A 6,453-nucleotide genomic window follows, 5' to 3' on the forward strand; every position below is an offset into this window, starting at 1 on the left:
GACAACCGAAAAGTGGATGAAGGGAGACATCAGACAGGGCAAGATATGACAAAATACCAATTTATAAACTATCAAGGGCTCATGAGGCAGGGGGGAGCGAGGAGGGACGGAAAAAATGAGGACCTAATGTCGGGGGTTTAAGTGGAGAGAAAATGTTTTGAGAATCGATGTACAAATGCGCTTTACACAATTGATGTGTGTATGGATTGCGATAACTGTTGTATGAGCCCCTCATAAAATGTTAAAAAAAAAAAAAAAGTTACAGTGTGGGAAATACAGGGGCAGTTCTCCTGTGTTGGATACGACTTGATGGCAGTGAGTTCATGTTCCCCTAAAGAAGCAAGGCAGGTAACTAAGTCTTTAAGCACAGTGGGCGAATACTGTATGTCTTTATTTAATTATCACCACAAAGCAAAAATGCCTATGACAAAGAATAGACAACATTCAAAGTCTCGTAGAAGGAATATACTCAACAGATTGCAACGATCGATATAAAACCGCCCCCAAGGGGGGCAGACAACAGAAACGTGGGTGTAGGGAGACAGAGGACGGTGTAAGATAGGAAAATAATATTAATTTATAATTTTTCAAGGGTTGACGACAGTGGGAGGGTGGGGGAAAGAGGGAAAACAGAGGAGCTGATACCAAAGGCTCAAGTAGAAATTAAACGTTTTGAAAATGATGATGGTACCATACGTACAAATATGCTTGATACAACTGATGTATAGATTGTTACAAGAGCTGTAAGAGCCCTTAATAAAATGATTTATGTTAAAAAAATGAAAAGAAAAAGAGAATATACCCACAGCAACCATAACCATATATGGGAACCTAAGAGTAGAAAACATTGTTAGGGATAAAATCTTTAAAAAGATTTACATGCAAATTTTAATTAGTAATAAAACAATTCATGCAAATATAGAGGAATAAGACATTAGCAGGGGAAAAGGAAGGAAGTGAAGCTTTCAACAAGAGGCCAACAGCCCTCCCAGTCTTCCAAAAGCAACCAGAGACAATCCGACAAAAAGGTGAACATTACTCTCTTTGGGACTGAGCCACCTCACCTCCATGTGGAATCACTGTTTGTCGTTTCTGTTGTTGTGAGTTTCATGTTTCAGAAGCATGTTCATTTCACTGCCACAGCATTTTCTACTAATTGCCATCTGTAATTTTATATTCTACCTCCTTGAAAAGTCTAGACCTACAACATACCTTACCATTAAAAAAAAAATACTGGCACGAATCTAAATTCTCATGATGTTAGTTCTCAATATAATTAATGCAAGTGAAAAGAACACCTACTTATCCCAGATGGAGTGGCTACTATTAAAATCACATTTAGTGCCTCATACTTGAAGGTCTTAAAAATGTTTTTCCCCCCTCCAAGTTAAGCCTTTTCAGAAATGAGTTTTAATTTAACTTCAGGGGACACACGGATGTAATAAAACGGTAAACAGGTTAGTGGGGCAACAATGTGAAAAGCCAATCTATCCACTGTTGTGATTCAAAGGCAAACATAACAAAACCAAAAGGCAGTGAGAAAAACTGCTTGTCACCAGATAAGCAATATTCATTATAATTAAAATTTAAATGGTTTACAAAGAAACCAAGTAAATAATGATGCTTATTGAATGTCCATTATGTGCCAAATAACTGCCTTCAAACCTATTGTACAAATAAGTTCACATCAGAAATTTTAATTAAAATCCTTTAAATGGCCTCTATATTAGTGCCTTTCCTGATCTATTAAAAAGTGCTGATACATTATGCAGACACAGAGCACTCCTGGGTTCTGGTGGGTACGGGAAGAAGAGGCTAAAATCTGGCTCTTCTAATTACTGCTTGAGTGATCTTGGGCACGCTTTTCAGGCTTCGGTTTTCGCATCTATAAAGGGAGGACTATAATAGCATGCACCTCATTGAGTCGCTTAGGAGCATTACATTAGGTATTTCACGAACCATGCTTAGCATGGGACCCAGCACTTAACGCTAACCACTATTCGCAGCAGTAAGTAGTGGGGTTAGTAGTACTATCATTTTAATCTGGAATCTGCACGGCTCTCCAGCTGCTCCACAGGTTTTCTGAATGGTACAGTGTAATTCTTTCGTTAATTCAGACCCTCCCATTTTCTTGGGGCTAGGGGTAACAAATCCACTAAGCACTATAATCAATACAAAAAAACCTAATATGAAAAAGGTTTTCTATATTCTACAGAGCACCTTTATGCCAATGGTCTTCTGATGGAAAATAGCCATGTTAGCAGTGTTTGATTGATCTGGTTAACAGTGAGCGATGGGAGGGGGGAGGGAAGATGAGGGAGAAAGGGGGAACCAATTACAAGGATCTACATATAACCTCCTCCCTGAGGGACGGACCGCAGAGAAGTGGGTGAAGGGAGACGTCAGACAGTGTAAGATATGACAAAATAATAATTTATAAATTATTAAGGGTCCGTGGGGGAGAGGGGAGCGGGGTGAGGTGAAAAATGAGGAGCAGATACCAAGGGCTCAATAGAAAGCAAATGTTTTGAGAATGAGGAGGGAAATAAATGTACAAAAGTGCTTGACACAATGGATGGATGGATGGATTGTGATAAGAGTTGTACGAGCCCCCAATAAAACGGTTTTAAAAAAAAACAAACAGTGAGCGAGCGTTTCTTGGGCCCAGTTAATAATCCTAAATTTATAGCAAGATGCTTTCTGAGGTTGCAATCACTCTATCTTTACAGGAAGGCTGGCTATATGGCAGAACAAGGACAAAGAAGAAAAACTTTTGTACCTACATTCCTCAAGGTTCTTTTGTTCTGCTAAGACTCTAACAGTAACGACCTCTTTGTTGCTCAATTCCACATACACTTTTCACGTCTTTATCTTGACTTCTTCACAGCACTGCACCACTTTCTCCTGGAATCTCTCTCCTTTCCGGCTACTCAATGAGTGGATTGCCCCACCCTCAAAAGTCAATGTCCCCCACAGTTCTTTTATTCTTATTGCATTGAAAATGAGTATAAAACCAGATGCCTGTAGGGGCTGCAGGAGTGAGCCCCAGGCAGACTTAGGCAAACGAAAGGCAGCCAATTCCAACCAGTTCCAGCAAGATGTTGCAATTTTAAAAAATGCAGGCCCAGGGTTTCTAGCTCCCTCCATTTCTCCAAAGAAGATAAAAGCTCAAACTTTCCCACCTCATCTTCTAAGTTTTTTCATGTGAGCAATTCACTTAAAGTTTTCAAACACCAGCTATGCAACCGTGAGCAAGGAACTGTATAAATCTACCCTCGTCAATGACATGGCAATAATAAAGTCACACACCACAAGTCTGAGAACAAAACTCTTCATAATTTCTACTCAACACCTATTCCAAGATCAGAGGTTAGTGAGCCTGGTTTCAAATCAAATGGCTGCGATGATGAAGGGGCCGGCGTCTGGAGAAGCAGCCTTGGACGCCACCATATTTTCAAAGTGCTACCTGACTTTGTCCTCTCCTCCAACACCAGCTGTCGTGAAGGACTAAGATACTCGAATCTACATCAATCCCAGAGCACTCTGCCACACTAGCCACCTGGAGAGCTCAAGGTCAAACAGAAGCTACCCATTCTGCACCCATCCCAAAGCCCACCCCACCGCCCCCTCAAACCTGCAGGCAAGCCTTCACCAAGTTACACAGCACTGCAGGTGGTCAACCTCTGCAGCCCACTGTGCCTTCCGACCTTCCTCCCACCTGCTTCTCTCCAGCTCCGGCCACCACCTCGTTTAAGCAGCTGCTTCACTGGTCTAATTCCAGCACTGCCCTCCTTTACTCCACTCTCTGGACAGTTCAAATCCTCTAAAACACAAATCATTCATTTGGCCACCGGCCTTCTTGGACTGCTGATAAACTACAGAGATGAACCCAAGCTCCTCAGCCTTGCCGGGACCCTCCACCAGACGCCGCCATACAGACCTCGAGAGCCCTCCCGCAGGTCTCCTTGCTAGCCCAGCTCAGGGGAAGCCTCACAGAACCACAATTTGCAACATACAATCCTCTTTTGTTTCTAGACATGTATTCATATTTGCAAGGCCCACCTCCCAGAAAGTCTTTCCAACTGCTCCCGCGGCTTTGGGACAAAAACCTCCTCCAGAGAGCCCAGGCTTTTAGGCCTACTCCTGGGCCCAAGACGAAAGAGAACTTTCCTTCCCCCAAGCTAAACGACCAGAGCTACCAATGTCAGCTTCTTCCTCCGGTCCCTCAACAGACTACAAGCTCCTCAAGAGCAGAGAAAGCGTTTTTGAATTTCCAGAGCTGCCACAAAAAAAGTTAATGTGTTAAGTGAATGAATACATACTGCTTTGAGCCCCTCCTACCTCAGATAGACATCCTACCACCCCAACCTGGGCCTACCAAAGCCACACACCTGCTCATGGCCACCACACTGGCAACACACAGACCCACACAGGCAACTCAGACCTCTGTCCACTCCTGTGCTTCCAACTCTTTTACACTTCTCAACTCACACAATTCAGAGGCCAGGCTAATGGTGATTGTCTGTAATACCAGAAATGCACTGCCAAATTATCACTGGGACAAAATATTGAATTGCTCCCACGAAAGCAACTGTAATCGTCTGCCTACTCAAATATACATTGAAGTCAAGAACGAACTGAACATTCACATCAAGAATATTAAAAACCTTTAGAGGAAAATCTATGGTTAGGAACCAGACACAAAAGTTTTAACGTATACTGATCATTTATAAAATCTTCATAGCAGGACTATGAAGTAAGCACTATTATCATCACAGAGGAAAAAAACTGAGACTTAATGAGATTAACTAATTTGTCTAAGGTCATAATGCTAGGATTCAAGTTTGACTCAGAAGCTCAAGTTGGTAACCAATACAAAACTAAACCACTGTAGTTACAACCAAAAACCCACAGTCGTTGAGTCAATTCTAACGAGGGCAGAGTAGAACTCCATCACAGAGTTTAAATAGGCTGTAAATCTTTTGTGCAAGCAAACAAACTCAGCATACTCCTGCAGAGGGTCTAGTGGATAGGGACTACTAGCCATTCGGTTAGCAGCCAATGCATACTCACAGTGCCACCAGGGATTGCATCCAAAACAAACAAAAATCCCACTGCCACTGAGTTACCAATTCTAACTCAGAATGGCCATCGGCAGTTTCCATGACTCAGTCTTCATGGGAGTCAACAACCTCACTCTCCTTTGGTGGAGCTGGGTGGGTTGGAACTGTCAACCTTGTGATTAGCACAGAAGATTTCAAATTTATGCTTATCCTGTATGTACATATTTAACACAAAAAAGAACACATATCAAAATGATAACATTAAAAAACAGATAACATAGTTATCTTCTGATTGTAAGACCAGGTCTATTTTTTTAATACATGAATATGTACTACTTCAGGTGAGGAAAAAGTATGTATGAGAAATGGTATTAAGATGGTGCTAACAGAAGAGTAGGGAGCCCTGGTAGGGCACTGGCTAAAGTACTCAGTGGTCAACCAAACCACCCACCCAGCAGCCTGTGGGAGAGCAAGCTGGCAATCTGCTTCTGTAAAGTTTACAGCCAAAAACCTCCATGAGGTGACTATGAGTCTAGAAGGTACCTCACAACAGAAAGGTAAAGTGGATTAGGAGAATTAACATTTAATAACTACCTACTGAGTAGTCCTGGTGGCACAGTGGTTATGCGTTGGGCTGCTAATCCCAAAGTCAGCAGTTCAAAACCACTAGTCACTCCTCTGGAAAAAGACAGCTTTCTACTTGCGTAAAGCCGTGGTCTCAGAAACTCACAGGAGCAGTTCTACTCCATCCTATGGGGCTGCTCTGGGTCAGCATCGGCTCAGTGACAGCGAGAAGGGCCTGCGAGGGGAAAACGGACTTAATGGCAGTGCGGGAGGATGGGAGAAGCACAAGGGAGATCTCATTTCACAGGTGCAGCTATAAACTGTATTTCCACTTTACAAAAAGCAAATCCAAAATTAAGTAACTTGCCCAGAAGAGTGAGAATCAGAACCCAAAGTCCAGTCCAAATGTGTCCACTTACAACACAATTACAGATACCATAAAATTTAGCCAAAAGGTTCTCTTAGGAAGAAAAAAAAAAATCACATTCGGGCAAAGAATCGGAACCAATTTTCGGTTATTCTGTAATCTTAAATACAAGGAAGAAACTGAGGAAGGCCTAATAGCCAAGGGCATGGTCTAAAATCAGTCATTACACTTAGAACCTCTGGGACAAACTTGTACTTGGATGGGCAGGACAAAGACGTGATGGCTGTTCAGTTTACCAAGCACAGTTTTATTAGCGTGAGTTAGATCTAGGGGACCATTTGCTGCCTCCCATCCAGCCTCACAGATTCACCTAATGTTTACCAGGTGTATGTGCACCAGGAGGCAGAGTGACCAGGTGTATGTGCACCGGGAGGCAGAGTGACCAGGTGTATGTGCACC

The sequence above is a fragment of the Echinops telfairi genome, unplaced genomic scaffold (assembly GCF_000313985.2).
Source record: "Echinops telfairi isolate 266 unplaced genomic scaffold, ASM31398v2 ScPeMD7_3;HRSCAF=10, whole genome shotgun sequence".
Lineage (NCBI taxonomy): Eukaryota > Metazoa > Chordata > Mammalia > Afrosoricida > Tenrecidae > Echinops > Echinops telfairi.